Source organism: Onychomys torridus, chromosome X, assembly GCF_903995425.1.
Source record: "Onychomys torridus chromosome X, mOncTor1.1, whole genome shotgun sequence".
NCBI classification, from domain to species: domain Eukaryota; kingdom Metazoa; phylum Chordata; class Mammalia; order Rodentia; family Cricetidae; genus Onychomys; species Onychomys torridus.
Window position 1 is genome coordinate 25,860,820 of NC_050466.1, and position 16,892 is coordinate 25,877,711.

Below are 16,892 nucleotides of genomic sequence, written 5' to 3' on the forward strand. Positions count from 1 at the left end.
AAAAAAAAGTAATAGTCCAAAACAAAAGTCTTTAGCTGTGTTCTAGACATCAACAGGCTCCATCAATAAAAATCCAATGGTATAAATGTAAGTTTAGAACTGTTTGCTAATGACAAGTCAATAGGACAAAGTTCTGGAAACAACTTTTATTCAGTTAGCCACACTAGCAGGGACCCAGCAGCAGTTGCCAAAAGGAACTTTTCCAACATAACAAGGGAGTACTGACATCTGACAAATAATATGGATTTTTTTCTTGCTTCCAAAATGTTTATCAAATCCTGTGTCTCCCAAGAAATGAAACATCCACTGTTCGTGCAAAGCAAGATGCACTTGTAGGGAAATTGCTGTTAAACTCCAGTCTGTATTGTGAACAGGAAGGTCAGTCTTCCCTCTTCTTTCAATATATATTCTTCCTAAAATATCATTGCAGAAAGTGGGAAGGGAAGGGCAGTAAAAAGTTGGGGTAATGGGGCATGCAGCATGAACACAAGTGAAATTAAACCTGTACAAACCAAAGCAGTTTATAGCAGACCAGGCTGAGACACCAAAGGCTGGTTGGAGGGTTTCACCATTCTGCAGAGCCAGGGCTCTGTGCTGTGTGGAGTTTAGGGCCAAGTAATTCACTCCCTTGGAATTGCAATCTTCCTGCCCATGGCAAACCCTGGTTTCTGCATCATGCCTTCCTGGTGAGGGCCTCCTCTTCCACTGCTTGGTCCAGTCTGCTACCAAGCCTTTGTGGCCACAGAGGCCATTATTTGTGAGACCACCTTCCCTGGCAACATGAATCTTCTCTTCCACATTCAGACGACTGCATCTCAGAACACAATGGGCCTATTGTCAAAGATCTTCTGAACAGGCTCAAGAATTATCAAACATAACAAATCCAAAATTGGATAACTTTCCCAGCACTGTTAAAGTGCAACTCCACCACTTTCCCATAATTTTGGAAACATTCCATCAGTTCTGAGTTGTCAGCCTCATGTGGCAGGTTCCTGATGAAGAGTTGGTGACTGTCACTGTGTGCCTTACCATCCATCAAGATTCCACATGGCCTGTTTCACTAGCCTCTCAGATTGATGAGGGCTTCTTCTAAGGAGGGATATTTATCCATTCCTCTTGAACTCCCTGATCTCTCTGAGGCCTTTGTGGTGGAAATTGAAATTCAGGCATAGATTTTTGTAAGGGCTGTGAAGGTGGCACTTATACCACATGAGGTAATGTTTCCGTCATTGGAACAGCTCCACTGAAAGTAAGAGTCTTACTTGTCACAAATGCTCAAGAAAATTTTCTCAAGTCCTCCTGTGTTGGGGTGAGGTCCACTGGGGCTGGGAAAGTGCTCTTCTGCACATCCTCAGAAACAGCTTCCTCCACTGCAGGCTCAGGCTTGTCTCCTTGGATTTTGAACACAAGTTCCCAGTCCAGCTGCATTTCTGGTTATGCTCCAGCTCCACAACAGGATTTTCCAAATGCTCCACCAAATTGTTTCTCACAGTCTGATCACAGAAAGTTTCAGAATCATCAGGCATGACCTCAGATGTCTGCAGTCTTTTTTTCAGGTTCCCATTTCCTCCTCAGATTCCTCCTTAGGCTCAGTGACCCCAAGACCTCATCTTGGTATCTGAAGATGTTATGAACATAGAAGTTGTTGGCAACAGAGCCCTCAGGAGCAAGGACAAAGGTCTGTGTAAACCTCTGCAGAGCCTGATTGTTATTGCACGATCATTTGGACTGCCACCCCATCATTCAGAGTCCTGTGAGCATCCACATGGTGAATCTTGGTGTAGCAATTGGTGAAGTTTTGTAACATTACTTTCCTGTGGATTTCTATCTGCCCATAGATTGTATCTGCTGGCTTTCCTTTGGAATCCAAGCACCCATGGGCATAGGAAGAATTATTTCCATAAGACCTATGCAGCATGTCCTGGGGCTGGTTAAGCAGCATATAGTACTGTCTCACAAATTCCTGCCCGACACATAGGGGGACTATGCTTCTCTATAACCATCCCTTTGCTTGATTCTACCTTGCTTGGCCATCATCAGAGCAGCTTCTTTTGCAGCAGACTGGAACAAGTACAGAAACCTGCTACTGAACAATGTGGAGAGTGAGACACCTTACAACAGTCAGTCCTAAATGGAATGTCTTCATTAAATCACTCCACTCAGGATTTAGGGAACCTTGGAAGGCTGAGCAGCAGGTTGGGGCTGCTGCTCAGAGGAGGTGGTAGCATCCCTCATGAAAATGTAACTTAACATGGATAACTATTATAAGAACAAAAGCACGTATTTTGAAAACGTATCAGTTCATCAAATATTAATAACGATTATCCAGGTATAATAGTATACACCTTTGATCCCATCACTCAGTAGGCAAAGATAGGTAGATGGATCTCTGTGAGTTTGAGGCCATCCTGCTTTACAAAGTGAGTTCCAGGACATCCAGGATTGTTACATAGAAAACGTTTGTCTTGAAAAACCAATATACTGCTGGAGAGATGGCTCAGAGGTTAAGAGAACTTACTGTTCTTGCAGAGGACCCAAGTTCAGTTCCCACTATCTACATGATGGCTCACAACATCTGTAACTCCAGGGGCTTTGACATCCTCTTCTAGAAGGCACACATGTGCTATGCAGACAAAAACCTATACATATGAGTTAAAATAAAACATTAAAAAAACAAAAATAAATAAAATAAAATAATAATAAAGTTTGTAAACTAATCTGTGGAGCTCTAAGTGCTCTAAGCAATGCTGACAAAATAGATGGGATAAATAACTAGCTCTCCAATAATAGTTGGGAAGGTAAACATCCACATTTAATAATGTAAATAACAACTACATAGACATTTAGCTAGGAAACAGATAACTTAAAGAATATGATATGTCAAGTGACCCTAAAACTTCTTACAGAACACTATATTCATTAACAGGAAAAACAATATGTTTGTCAAGCATGGAAGATTCTTCAGGGCCAACCTAATGTTAGGTCATATAACTAGTCTTAATAAATTTTACAATATTGCTATCCTAAGTAATTTACAAATTGGAATGGAATGAGACTATAGAATGACAGAAAGAAAACTGGAAAACACGAAAGTATAGATAATAAATAATATGTCCTCCTAACTAATTAGTCAAAATTAGCAGAAGTGAAATATACATATGAAATTCCTTATGTCACATGTAAATAAAAGTATAATTTTAAAAAATTATGATGTTACAAAAGCACCACAATAGAAATATTCATAACTTTACATGCTATGTCAAATGGAGTCAGGTAGGGAAAAATAAATGATGGAGCAAAGAAGAATGATCTCAAATAAAACTGAGCCTTGCAATTTAAGAGAGCATAAAAATAAAAACAAAGCTGTAATCTTGATAAATCGGAACACAAATAGCTAAAGTAGCTATCAAGTGTGATGGTATAGTCCTGTCATCCCAGCCCATGAGAAGCTGAGGTAGGAGATCAAGAGCACATGTGTTCAAGTCTGTATCCTGCTACTTAGCAAATGTGAGGTCATCTTGGATGACCTGAGATTGTGTCTCAAAATAATCAATCAATCAATCAATCAATCAATCAAGTAATTGGCATAAGATTATAGAAAATAAAGGATAAAATTGCTTCTTCAAAATTGGTGATGAAAAGAGGAAGTTGGATACATTAAGCAAACAGAAGCCCTGCAGTGGTGGTGCACACCTTTAATCCCAGCTCTGGGGAGGCAGAGCAAGGCTGATCTCTGTGAGTTCAAGGCCAGCCTGGTCGTCAGAGTGAGATCCAGGACAGACACCAAAACTACACAGAGAGACCCTTTCTCAAAAAACCAAAAAAAAAAAAAAGAGAGAGAAAGAAAACCTAAGTTACTAAAATCAGAAATGACAATTGTATATTCCTACATATTTTTTAAAAGCATTATAGGAAAGTACCATGAACAATTGTTTGTCAGCAAATTTGATGCCACAGGTAAAATCAAATTGCTAAACCATATAGGAGAAAATTATGAGTAAGTATAAGCTTTGAATACATTTAAAAGAAATAAAGGGTTTGAATTAATTATCAAGCACTTTCAATAAAAAGAAAAGCTTTGGAAAAGATACCTTTAGTGTTAAGTTCCCCAAAAGGTTTTTAAAATTCTCCATGCTCCTCTGTAATATACATTATATTGTTAGACTGTCATATGTTGTTTTAGCTCACTGGAAAGCCAGCTCTAGAATCAGGATTAACTAGCCTTTCCCCATTTTAGAGCCAAGCCATTGTTTCAAAGTGTCCTCCAAGGCGCCTTGGAGAGCTGGGCCTAGGGGCTTTGTAATAGGGAATTTGAAGAACAACAAAGTAGCTCAAGATTAGGAACACTGTGTCTTGAAAATCAGCTAAAAAGCAAATCATTTCCAGAGGATGTTACTACTGTTTACCCAATGATTAAAAAGTGTCCATATCAAGGCTGTTTGTACCTTATTATATCCTGTTATGCCATGCTCAGTTCCTATAAGTATAAATATAAAAATTTCTTAAGGGAAATGCAGGAAAGGAGCAGTAGATTGGGAGAGGAAAGTTGGTAGGGGGAACTGGAGAAGATGAGGGAGAGGAGGCTGCAGTAGGGATGTAGTGTACGAGGGAAGAATACATTAAAAAAGTAAAATGGGGGAGTGGATGGAGAAGGAGAGTATTGAAAGAGATTACTGGAAACAGGGAGCATTTCTGGGTCAGATAGAAACCTGATGCAGTGGAAACTCCCAGGAATCTACAAGGATGACCCCAGCTAAGACTCCTAGCAACAGTAGATATGCAACCTGAACTGTCCATTTTCTATGATCAGATTGGTGACTATCCCAACTGTCATCAGAAAGCCTTCATCCAGCAACTGATGGAAACAAATGCAGAGACCCACAGCCAAACATTAGATCAAACTCAGGCAATCCTGTTGAAGAAAGGGAGGAAAGATTGTAGGAGCCAGAGGGGTCAAGAACATCATAAGAAAACCCACAGAAATAGCTAATCTGGCTCATCGAAACTCACAGTCTAAACAAGCAACCAGGGATCCTGCATGTGACCAACCTAAGCCCTCTAAATATATGTGAGTGTTGTATTATTAGTTTATTTGTGGAATTCCTAACAATGGGAGCAAGGGCTGTTTGTAACACTCTGACTGGCTTTTGGGAACCTATTCCTCCTAATGGACTGTCTTGCCTAGTCTAAATACAAGGGGAAGTGCTTAGTCTTACTAAGACTTGATAAGGCATGCTTTGTTTGTTCCCAAGGAAGGCCTGCCCACTTCTGAACAGAAACAGAGGAGGAGTGGATGGAGAGGGAGCCTGGGGCTGGGGTGGAGGGGGGCAGAGGGGAAATTGTGGTCAGGATGCAAAATAAATAAAAGTAAATTAAATATTGAAGTGACAAAGATTAGTTGAGTATTTGACAAACTAGAAACCTAGTGCAATGGGAATTTCCCAGGAATCTATGAGGGAGTCCCAAGCAATGCACAGCACTGGGGGTTAGAGATCCTGAACAGGTCATCTCCCGTAGCCAGGCAACACTTTCAGCAGAGGGATTGGTTCACCAGCCCAACTCAAAAGCCTTTGACTTACAATCTTTTCCTGCCTAATAGATGTGCTGGGGTAATGGTAGTGCAGGAATTATAGGTGTAGCCAACCACTGACTGGTCCAGTTTGAGACTCATACTATCAGAAGGATCTCATCCCTGACTCTGCCTGAAGGGCCAGGTCTAGAGGCAATTCTTAATGTATTAAAAATAGCTGGCTCACGGAGCCTGCATGGGACCTGTCTAAGTCCTCTACATGTATGTGTCAATTGTATAGTCTTGTCTCTTTGTGGTACTCCTAACAACGAGAGCAGGAGCTGTCCCTAATGCTTTGGCTGGCTCCTGGGAACCTATTCCTCATACTGGACTGCCTTGCCCACCCTGAATACAGGGGGAGGTACTTAATCTTACTGCAACTTGATCTGCCATGTTTTGTTGATACCCATGGAAAGCCTGCCCCTAGAGAGGGGAAACTACTGTCAGGATGTACAATAAAAAATAAATAAAATAAAATAAAAAGTAAAATAAAAGAAAGTGTTCATAATGGGGATGGGAAGCTGATCTTTCAGCTTTGGGAAGCTGTTTCATGGAAAGAAAGCTCAGGGGATGGCCTCAGCGTCCACTCTTGCTTTCTGTTGTACGACTGCAAGAACCTGATTTGATTGTTACTATTTGCTGATATTTTAGTGTGGGTTACAGATTCTACCAAGTGCCATTTCTGATTTGAAAGAATGATTCTTATAAAACACAAGAAGAATCATATGAAATGATAAGACCTATGTTAAGAGAAGTGATGATGCACCCCCATAAAAACCAGTGAGGTCAAGATCATGATGGGGACTACCACCTAGACAGCTGAACCAAGCTGGTGGGAGCTCATGGACTCTGGCCTGTCAGATGGGGAATATGCATGGGATTGAACTAGACCCTCTGAATGTGGGTGACAGTTATGTGGCTTGATCTGTTTGTGGAGACGTTGGCAGTGGGATCAGGACTTATCCCAGGTGCATGAAATGGCTTTTTGGAACACATTCCCTAGGGTGGGATACTTTGCTCAGCATTGACACAGTGGGGAGGGACTTAGTCCTGCCTCAATTTAGTATGCCAGACTTTGTTGACACCCCAAGAAAGGACTTAACCTCTCTGAGGAGAGGATGGGGGTGGGATGGGGGGGAGGTACATGTGGTGGGAGAAAGGGAGGGGAAGGGAACTGGGTTTAGTATGTAAATGAAAAATAATTTAAAAAATAGCAAATAAATAAAATAATATTCTACACACACACACACACACACACACACACACACACACACACACACACACACAAAGGTGCCTTCACTGTCTCAGCCTAGAACAAAAGAGGTAAATGTCTTTTATATCTAAAACTGAGATTACTAGGTTAATATGTAAAGAATTTTGGCTCTCTTTGTACTTTCTGTTCTGCATTTCTTGTTTACAAAGAATGTTCTCTGCTCAAGGTCACTGATAGCTCAGTAGGTCCTTGCTAAAATGTAAAACTTTAACTCCCAAACTCTGAAAGACCATAGTAGGAGAAAGATCTAAAAATATAAGCAGTGAGGAGACTGGCCTGAGGCTTAAAACAGTGAAAATTCAGCTTGGCAGTTTAATAATATATTTATAGGTAATCTTAATTTGTTACTTTATGCCAAGGATATAATTTATATTCAAATATTGTGTAAGAAAATAAAACAAAAAAGTAAATAAGCATGAAAATAATGTTTAAAAGGGTATTAATCTGAGGATACATTGTTAGTCAAAAGGGTTAAAAGAAAATATTTTAGAAAAAATTGGATTCTGTACAACATCAAAAACACCTTATAGCTAAATCACTCAAGGTCTGAGGAAGTTATATAAGATTACTGAAGAACAGGATTTAGAGATGGCATATGTTTGATGATTAAAGGTTATTAATATTCTCCAAATTTTTGATGTACTGTTGTTAGCATTTGTAAAACCTGGCATATAAAAATGAAACTAAATCTAATCAAGAAAATACTATTTTTACTAACTTGGGTAGGTTTTAGACATTTGAGGATATTGATTTTTTAATAAAATCAGGATTTATTTAAAACTTTTCTTGGTCCAAGCTTTATTTATTACTAGAGATTAAAATTACAAGGATGGTAAATCTTTACTTCTGGAAGTTTAGCAACCAAACCTTGGAAGTCTATGCCAATGAGGATAAGAGCATCCAAAGGATGACTGATATTTTAGCCCTTCTAAGGTCAGCCAGGACCCAGACATGCTGAGACTCCCCTAGTAAGTCATTTGTCTTCTTTATTAGACAGGTTGTGGAGTCTCTAGAGATCCAACTCTGGCCAGTACACATCCTGTGGGAAGAAGATCCAATGGACAGGGACAACTTTCCCATACTTCCTAAGGAAGTGATATGTTCATCAGGCCCCTGAGGCATCCCTACAGATAGCCAGACTGACAGAGGAAAAGTTAAAGGAGCCAGGGGGATTATCTTTAATCCTTAAGAGTAATCCCTAAGGAATTTCAGCTGACTTAAGTAAAAGTTTATCTTTTGTCACCTACATGGTCTTGAACACCCAAAAGGAATGTATAAACAAGGAAACAGCTGTCATTCAGATAGCCAGCATTAGTCAACTTAAAAGGGACCATTTATTAGTTTGAATACAATTAGTAACTGGTTTAACTTCTCCAAGATTAAACCCTATTTTCCAGGAAGCATTCAAAATGAAAACCATGAAAGCTACAAACTACTTGAATATTTATACTTTTTATTCAAATGATACCCTGAATATCACCTTCATATTAGGACTCATAAACCCCTCTACGCCCTCAATGCAAAACCTTTCTTGAGTACTTTCTGTCTCCTTAAATAACAAATCTGGTTTGTTTCTTCTGCAGTTGAACAAATTATTCCTGAGCCTATTGTAGAAGTCAAGTCAGTGAGACTTTACAGACAGCAAAATTAGCTGTTACTCATATCACTGGGCTTTGTAGTGCCTTTCTTGCCATTATAACTTTACTTTGCTTCTTTGGTCCTTGTTCATTTAGGATTGACATTTCCCAAACTCCAGGCTCTAAAATTTCAAATAATATTAATTAAGAGTTGCCAAACCTTGTCTCTCATGACCAACTTTTTCCACAAAGGACCCTTGGATAATCCCAAGTAAGGAAGTAATGTGTTTCCGCACTGGCTTTCTTTAGTGTGCCTCCCATGGAAGAGTATATCCAGCCCTTTCATCAAGAGCTATCATTGCCTCATGTCTCCCAAAATTGGTCATTAAATACTTGGAATGGAAAGTGTTATGATAAAAGCAAATGTGTAAGTTAAAATAAATATATATAGGGTGTTCAATCAACAAGGTGACTAAACCAAAAACGGCAAATCAAAGGTCTCACTGCTGTATGACTGCCAAATTAACCAATTAATTCAGGTCTCTAAGAAAAGAGCCACACCTTTACAATTAACTAATATGTGATTACATTTAGCTTAAAATGGATTTAACAGATTTATCCTGTTTTATAATAGATATGGAAATGTACTATAATGACACATGGACAATTTAAGTGTCTAGTGTAATATATATTATATTGGTAGAAGGTAAAGCTAACGGAAGAGTTGGTTGTAGAGTAGGGTTTCCTCTCCTCAATTTCAGACTTGAATATATTTAAGTCCCTTCCAAGGCCTTTTGAGGGTCAAGCTGGTCCTTTGGTTCTGTAATGAGTAAAATAGCTGAGTGTGAACAAAACAGAACAATACAAAAATGTCCTCAAAGACAGCTAAATGTAAATCATTTCCAAGAAATGTTTCTATTGTTTATCTCATGGTTTAAAAAAGACAAAAAACCAAAAGAAGCCAAAAGCTGAGGCATGAGAAGCTGAGCCACAGAAAGGAACTTCACTTCAGAACTCCAGCTTACTCCTCAGTTCCCTCAGTTTGTTCTATTGGGTGATCATAAAAGCAACCTTGATGTTGTCTAGATGATGTTGTCTAGAAACTTCTTTCACTCCAGGGGACATACTGGGACATTGTGTTCCACTGCAACTGACTCCCGATATGGAACACCAGACACTGATAGGAAAAAATACTTAATGTCTTCTTCCTTGTGATTAAAGGCCTCTGAAGAATATTTTAAAAGTATAAAATTAATTAACAAGTTTGTAATCTCTACAACTTTTTTTGATCTAATAGGATTTTTATTTTCCATTTCTACTGCTAATAAAGAATTCTTACAGAATGCAAAGTAAGTATATTCTGATGACCTTACCTTTTCGTGGTGCATGTGTGTATGATTTGGTTTTAAATAGTGTTCTTTTATATTCAGCATTCAAATATAGAAAGTAGATAGTGGTCAGTAGGACAAGCTAATAAATAATGTGTTTGTCTACCTTCCAAAAGTGAAGATTTCTAATTAATTTTCCTTTTACATTACAGATTTTACTTTGCAGTAAGCTATCAACTTTCAAACTGGCATGCTAGCTGAAGAAAATCCAACTATTTCTTCTTCATTTTTTGGCATTGTCACAAGATATTTGATTTTACAATAAGCAGGGAAAAGTTTAAAGATTGATTAAATCTTATTGGAAATGTACAGTGTGAATCCTCAAGAGCCTTTTGGTGTAATGCAGAACAATTTATTTCAAAATATTTTATTCTAATGTACTTAAAGGTAATGAATAATAGGCATTGTACATTAAGAATGGAAGTAGAAATACTTATATAATATCTTTAAAAAATCTAATGCCTGATTATCATAAGAAAAATATAATAAATGAAATTTAATGTTCTTTAAAGTATTTGGAGAAATTTAATAATATTTGTATATACATAGAAATGCATCTGCAAGCTTCAATGGGAATTCAGGTATGTGTAACAATATAAATTTATAAATATCTCTGTTTCATTTATAGACAGTCCTCAGGATATTATGCTATCTGTAGAATGACCCCTTGAAATATCCACAAATTAATGGGGTGCTTATAAGGAGTATCTGTTTTCTAACAGTGAAAAAGAAAATCAAATATATTTTCCCATCATCAGCCTTCTTCACTTTCCAAAAAAAATTTGAATTTATTATTGTTCAATTGTTTTAGAATTATGAAAGTCATAGTTCATATCTCTAAGAAATAGTCACTGAGATGTAGGTGATTTATTGAGAAGTGCTCTGGGAACTATCATCTATGATTGAGTAGTGGAAGTAAGGCTGTCAATGGGAGGATTTGGACTGTCAGAAATTCTCAACAGAGGATGTCCTCCATCTAACAAGGCACTCCTTCAGTGTAGTATACTTAACAGGCATACAAATGGAGGCCATTTTCTTCAATCTTTGTAACAATTTTATCAACCAGATGTTCAGTACTAGATGTAAGTACAAATGTCGTGTAACTTTGGTTAACTTGACTTCATAAAGTTGTCTACACTTCTTCAAAAAAGAGTAATATATGTGAGGTCATTTGGAAACATTCATATTCACATAGTTAATGAATGTCATGCAATAATAGTTTAATGTCCTTAATATAATAATTTAAAAACATAATCAGAGAATTTTCTAGAGTTTGAGGGAAACCAAAAAAGAAAAGGACAGGCAAGTTGTAAATGTTAGCAAGGGGAATGATAGATAGATGAAAGAAATAAAGGTGGATAATAAAAGTCTTGTCTTTTGAGTTAGTTCCAAGAAGACAGGCAGGCTCAGTGATAGAGGTCTGCAATCAGCTCTACGGTGAGGAATATACATCCTTTAGAGAAAGACTGAGTATGTCCATGGTATAAGAATGCATAGGATTCTGACTTGTCTTTGAAGAACAGAGAGAAAGAAGGGAAGAATAGGAAAGTTATGCTTCTTGTGTTATAACTCAGAAAGGAATGCAGTGAAGAGGTATAAGCAACCACTCATTAAGGGTGTGTTATTCCTCCCATCCTATTAACATGTCTTTAGCTATATCTCATTTCTTCAAGGTGATGTCTGACTAGCTGATTGACATGTCTGGATTAATTCTTAAGAGAGAGGGAAAGTGTGTTTTTAATCTTACATTTTGGATACTTTAGAATATCATGTCTCTACCCAGGGACAGATGAGGAACTGATATTCTATTACTTTAGCCAGCAGTAAGCAACCTTATCCCAATCACCCCACCCCCAAATCCTGATATCTCTTTTCCCTCCATTTATTATGGCATATTAAATCTCAAGGAGCAAAAGAAAGAGAAAAGGGTATGCCAAAGGCAGGCAGACCAACAGAACCTTATAATGGTCCCCATATGGACTGCACTAGGTGTAGCCTTTTATGAAAGGAAAAATATATTATCGCATTAGCATGATAGCAAAAGAAAAAATAGAAAATAGTGCTACTGACTGAATAAGTAAGCTGGAGTATGTATTTAAGAGATATCCTCATAGAAGGAATTATTTAATCTTAAATTTTAATGACAAGGGGAAGGCCATAATAAGAAGATAGATTAGTTCCAGAATATTAAACAGTTAAAGTAATAAGACTCAAGAGGTAGGGATGACCTTGGTAAATACATAAATAAAGAACAGAATAAAAGCAAGTACAGATAAACAAGGATACATTCTGAAAAGCAAGGCAAAGGCATATTATTTATAATTTTATGAGCCAGCATAAGTTTTTTGGACTTAATACTAAAGCATATAGGAAATCCCTGGCAATCTTTAAGCATAGTATAATAAATATGCTAATAAAGGTATCTGGGGAAATAATTAAAAAAGAAAACTTAATTTTGGACTTGGGACATGTTAAATGGATGTTAGTTTTGAAAATATGAGAAAAGATTAAGTCAATTCTTCAGCCAAAGTTTGGGATAGGGACTTTTCTTTACAACATTCATCATGAACTATAGCTATGTTGTCTCTTATCTGTCCTTTTCCTTACAATATAATGCCCAGAAAGCCACAACACTGATTTCTCTATGGTTCTACAAAAGACATGGGGATTTTCTTCACACATTTTTCTCTTAATAAATATTTGGAAAATGAATAAATTAACAATTGTCTTTAACTTTCTACCTCATTAAACTATACATTTATCAGAACTATAGAATATACCTTAACTTGAGATACTTTTTTCTACCATAAGATGTGAACATGTAAGTCTTTAAATTAAGTAGTCAAGAAAAAGGTATTGGGTGTCCTAGAACTGAAGTTACACACAGTTGTGAGCTGCCATATAAGTGCTGAAAATCACACTCCAATCCTCTGGAAGAATGTTGATGTTTTCAACTCCTGAGAAATCTCTCTAGCCCAATTCTTAACATTTTGAAGAAAAACTTTTATATCATTATTAATGTTCTTCACTACAAAACATCTGTATTCTCTCTGCATTTAAGAGTTCTTGGGGTTTACATAAGCAAGGGATACTCAGTGAGAGTGACAAATGTATAGAAACAAAGCTGTAACAAATTCAATTAAATGCTTCCAAGAAACTAGACTAGAAAAAAGGATAAACATGACTTAGAATGAGATATTTGGGAGAATATCTCCCGTTTTAAACATTTTGATTTATAAAACTTCTATTTGTAATTCCTAAGTACAATAAATATATAAACATCCTATAGCTTGGTCTTTAATGTTGCTTTCTCTTATCACTTTCCCAAAAGACAAACTAAGGGTTTTTGGAGAAAAGAATATGAGAGAAGAGGGCAGGAATATGTCAGATGAAACAGAAAAAAATATTGTATCAAAAAAGTATTTTTTAAAATGCAAGTGTTGTCTCAATAGGCACACTTTTTCATGTGTTTGAGTCAATCCCAAACGGACTGCTGTGAGGGAGACATGGGAAAATACGTCTCCAAGTCAGTAATAATAGATAGGCAGATAGATGTAGTAGACAGATGAAATATTAAATCCATAAGCCATGTCAACATAGCATATTAGTTAACTCTCATTGCTGATGTGTGATACCTAACATCACCAACTCAAGGAAGTGTTTATTTTTGTTTTTGTTTTCAAGGTAGAGTAAGACCATCATAACAGTAAACCATAGCTTCAGCAATTTAAAAGTTAATTAAGAAGCAGAGAGAAATGATGAACACTTAGTATTAGCTCCCCTTTTCTTCTTAATTCAGTCTGGGAACCCTGTAGTTAGAGTTTTCCTGCCTGGCCACTGGCCAATCAGAACTTTATTTACACAGAGCGATATCCACAGCAGAACCCAGCCCATGGAAAGATGCTGTCCATTTTTGTGAATGGTAAATCTTCTGATGTTAAAAACCTGATCTAGAAAATACTTCACAGATATGCCTGAAGACATTTGATTCAAACTCCTGTCAAAATGACAAATTTAGATTAGTTATTACACATAGAGAATTAATGTATAAGACAAGAAAGAAGGGCAGAAAGAAGAGATTAAAGGAAAAAGGAAGAAGAAAATAGTGTACACAACTGAAAGCTAACCAGTAACTTTAGAAGGAAAGGTAAATTTTAATGTCACCAGAGAGCAGAGTACTAATTTAGACACAAAACTTTTGTGAACACTCAAACTCTGGGGGGATGCATGGTTAAAACAGGAGTATCTACAATATAATAATATAGTTCTAAAATTTATGTTAAACATACAATGAACAGGTAATTTAGTAGTTAAAATGTCTATGTCATTTGAAACAAATAATCAACATTAGCATCTCCAGGTTACTAATAAATGGACATTTCTGTTCACTTAATACTATGTTCTAAAATATTAGTAACACTTTCATTTCTGTCAGTTCCAAAAAATTTTTTGACATAAATCTCACCAGAGAAACATAGAGACAAACAAAACCAGCTCTGTCAGTCACATAAATTTTCAAGTTCAAAATATTTACAGTCAAGAAAGATAAAGATTAAGGAAGAACTATAGCTTGATGTAGATATGTAAAAGTTTATATGTAGTCCTGTGTAAGAGATCTTTAGAGAAACAGAACTTGCAGAATGAATATATATTACATAAGAGGATATATTAGATTATCTTACATTACACAAGCTGTGTAGACTAAAAATGGCTATCTGCAGACTAGAAGCAATGAGAATCCAGTAGCTTCTCAGTCTTGGAGACTTGTATACCTCATTAGTTCCAATTTGACAGTGAAGATCTGGAAGATTCCTGGGAAAAGTTATGTGTCCAGTCCATGATAGAAGGCTGAAGAACCTTGGCACTTGTGGTAGCAAAAGAGTTCTGGAGAACCAACATCATAAATAAATGGTCCATCAAGAAGCAAAGGTGTTAAATCAAGCAGCAGTACTTTTTTTTTTTTTTTTTTTGCTTTAGACCTCTTTATATCAGAGCCATTGCCAGAGAAAGCTATCTACTACTCTATCAGGAGGTCTTTTGTCCTTGATCAGCTCATGCTTAGGTAATTGTGTTAATGAGACTTTACATATGTAGGTTCTGAAGTTTTTGGGAGACACAATCTTACAGGAAATTCCATGGTCTTCTGGCTTTTACAGTCTTCCTACTGACTTCTCCCCAGTGTTCACTGAGCCTTAAAACAGAAACTGTTTTGTAGATATACCCATTGGAACTAGGCTTCATAACTCTGCATTTTTATTGGTTGTGGTTTTCTGTAGTGGTCTCTGTTGTAAAAAGAAGTTTCCATGATGTAGTGCAGACTACAGTTATCTGTGGGAACAAGAACAAATGTTTATAGATTGTTGTTAGGGATTATGCTGGTTTAGTAAATTAGTGCTTGCAGGTTTTCCTCCAATAACCATGACTTCACTAGCTCTGAAATCTCACAAAACTAATATCTATTGGCAACTCAGGAAAGCTGGGAACAGGAAAGGTGTAATCATTAAGGAATCATTGAGATAAAATTATTTGTGTTAATTTTCCAAATTAAGAAATTTTGATAACTAAATTTTAATTGTTATCATGAATATCTAAAAACATATAGTAGAGAAACACCTAGATATGTGTAATGAAGTTTATAAAGTAGGTTAATTGTAGAAGGAAATCCCACCATGACTGTGAGTCCATTCTGTAGAATAAGTTCCTGGACTGAATCAAAAGGAAAATAAATCTGAGAATCATCATTCATCTCTCTCTCTGTTCCTAAGCATCTCTAGCCACCTGAAGTTCCTGGAGCCATGACTTTCTTTTTCAATGTATTTAATACCTTGGAACTATAAACTAAAACAAATCCCTTTATAAGATACTTTTTAAAGGTATTTTGTCACAGCAAGTACAAAACTTTCTTAATGGGATTATGGTTATTAATTCAGTAACCAGAGTTTATGTTTGTACCTGAAAGTATTTGAGTTTAATGCCTTTTTGATTTTTAAGACCTTTGCTGAATCAAATATTCTCTTTTTAACTTCTAACAAGTTTTCTTCCTCTATCATATTTAAATATAGTCATTTATCTGTATTCTTCATATAAATGTGCAACCAAACAAAATTTCCTTTAGTTGGCACATTTGTATTGCTATACTACAGCCAATGGTTATCTTTCTTAAAATTATAGTCTCTTTACCCGCATCATTTTCTACACACACACACACACACACACACACACACACACAGGAACTCTATAAGTTAGCTTCTAATCCTAATATCAACCAGAGATAAACAATGTTTTTGGTAACTGTAGTTAATATAATTCCATGCACTGAATACAATGGTGTCTTCACAGTTTTATTATATTCTAAAATATTACAAATATACACACAAATATGTCCATGTCAGCCTCTTGCTTAATGAGGCCTCAGGTTAAAAACCTAGTTACTTAGAAACTCTGAAGAGGAATCATGAAGATAAAATAACAACTTACTTCTCCATTTGAATTTCTTATCTCTCCTTCCTTCATAAGTTTTTAGACTGAGACTAGAACATTCTATTGTGTCTACAGTGAATTCAGTTACTAGCATGTAAGAAATAACATGTAAAAATGTAGTGACTCACATATTTCCTGACTCTGTCAGGTGCTAGGAATAATTTACATGCATATGTTAAACCAATATAAGTATATAATTTAAATTACATAAGAATATTTATTCAAACTCAATAAATGTCAAGTCTAAGTGTCTAATTTATTTATGAGTCATTTTTAAGCAAAATTTTGTGACAATTTTTTCACTAAGTATCTTCTTTATTTGTTTTACATTATGTTCATAAGTGCTTTGCTTGAACAAAAGTTTGTGTACAACATACTTGCCTAGTTCTTAGGCCACAGAGTTCAGAAGATGTTATCAGATTCCTTGGAAATAGAGTTATAGATGGTTGTGAACTCAATGTCCTCTGCAAGAGAACAAAGTGTTCTTAATCATTTATCTGTTCCTCCAACCTCTATACTAATATCTTTAGTTGTCTGAGAAATTTTTGAAACAAAGAAGGTATAGGTTAGATCGTAAAAATCTGAAGAGAAACAAAAATGAACTT

The 16,892-nt window shown here is 36.2% G+C and overlaps 1 pseudogene; it reads right to left on the reverse strand.

Moving 5' to 3' along the window:
* Positions 1-620: 620 nt before the first annotated feature.
* LOC118574582 lies at positions 621-15,993 on the reverse strand (annotated as a pseudogene).
* Positions 15,994-16,892: the final 899 nt, after the last annotated feature.